Below are 2,064 nucleotides of genomic sequence, written 5' to 3'. Positions count from 1 at the left end.
GCGCAGGAGGGGAAGACCCTCTATGAGATGGATTGACTCGGTGACTGGGGTAATTGGGATGGGTGTGTCAGAGGCAGTGATGTTGGGGCAGGATAGAGCAGGGTTTAGGTCTGTTGTGCATAGGGTTGCTATGAGTCGCAAACGACTCGATGGCACATAACAACAACAACAGAGGAAATTTTAGTTTCTAACACTTACAGAAAACAATGAATACTAACTTCTGAAGAGATGAGCCTAGCACTTCACAAAAGTGTTTATCCACTGCCTTCCTTTTGCCTGAAGAATCTTTTGCAACAAAAGATTATAATCACACTAAAAGGCAAAAACCCAATCTGAAGAGACAAAGCCAACGTGAGGACCTAACTCTGATTTTGCAGGAATTTGGGCATTATCAGAGAGAAAATTTAAAATAACTCTCATTAATGGACAATGAATAAGGAAAATAAAAGAACATCGATGTTTTAGATTGTGGAGTTGGCAGACTATTGAATAATCCATGGGCTGCAAAGAGAACAATCACATCTGTCTTATAAGAAGGGCATCCAGAATGCTCCTTAGAAGGCAGAATAGTGAGGGGTTTTTCCCCCACAGTCTCATTTATTTATCATTGCACTGTAGATTTGACAACTGAAACACAAGAGGAGGACATAAAGACCATTGAAATGCAGGAAAGGGAAGGATATAAGGGGTTCCAAATAAGGAAGACACTTTTTTAATAATTGTAGATGACTTTTTTCTATAGATTGAATCTATAGCAAACTACCAGAATTTAGAAATTAATTTAGTATGGTCTTTTTATTCAAGGACAACATAAACAAATTACAAGGCCCATTTGTTTCTATTAATATATATCATTTAGAACCAAATTTTTTAAAAATCCTAAAAATGATAGAAGTAAATCTAATAAAACTGTGCATTCAGAATTCCCTACATTGTAGACATGTGGCATGACAGGTACTTTACAGGTTTGTGGAAAATGTTCTTAGGACCTAATATTGTTGCCTCTGTGTTTGGAACAAAGAGAGAAGAAAAACAAAGATGTAAAGTTAGTTAGTCCAGAGGATTAATAGAGCATGACATGTCCCACAACCCTGGGACCAGGAAACTAGAGAGACGGTGCATGTTCATCCCTATGACCACGGTAAAAATAATCACAATAGGACGTCCAAGACAGAGTGAGAGTAAAATCAGAGACAAAATTGTGCAAATGACCAGAGTTCCTGCCTAAATAGAGACTGGTGGAAATTCCAAGATAATGGCCTTTAAACGTCTTTGATATGGAACTAAGTTCACCTTAATGCCTCACCTAAAGGATAGAAGAATAGTGAGATTTTTGTCTCACATAATTTCAGTATGTTGTCACAAGAGCCCGGTTCCTGGAAAGGGCCATCATATTTCGAAAAACAGACGGTCAGTGAAAAAGAGAGACTCTCAGTGAGATTGATTGACACAGTAACTGCAACAATGGGTTTAAGCAGAGATTGGAGAACAGTGCAGGGCTGGGCAAGGTCTCATTCTGCTGTAGATTGAATCACTATGAGCTTGGAGATAACTCAATGCAACTTAACAGCAACAATTTTATTAACATACTAAGAGATCTAATGGAAACAGCAGATAATATAAAAGAATAAATCAATATAGGCAGAGATGAAAACTTTAAGAAAGGATCAAGGAAAAAGCTAAAAATTAAACATTGTTATAGAAAGGGTGCCTTTGATTAATTCAGTTAGTAAACTGGGCATAACAGAGAGATAAATCAATGAGCCTATAGATATTCCCAAACAGAAAAGCAAAGAGAAAGATGAATGAAAAAATATATAAAGAAGAGAAGGAAAATCTGAGAACTGAGGGACAATTATGAAAAATGTAACCTTATAGAAATTTTACAGTTCATAGATCATGCCACCCTTACACTTTTTCTATTTTTTTTAAGAAATAAAGTTAATATGTTAAGAGAGGAGAGAAAATGGGTTGATACAAAATGCTCAAATGAAGCCTGAGAAATCAGGAAAAGAAATAAAACAAACCACCCAAAACAGAGAGCAAGAGCCATAAATAGAAAAC

This window comes from Elephantulus edwardii, unplaced genomic scaffold, assembly GCF_000299155.1.
Source record: "Elephantulus edwardii isolate Elephantulus edwardi_28Jun2011 unplaced genomic scaffold, EleEdw1.0 scaffold00060, whole genome shotgun sequence".
Lineage (NCBI taxonomy): Eukaryota > Metazoa > Chordata > Mammalia > Macroscelidea > Macroscelididae > Elephantulus > Elephantulus edwardii.
This window is presented reverse-complemented; position numbering follows the sequence as displayed.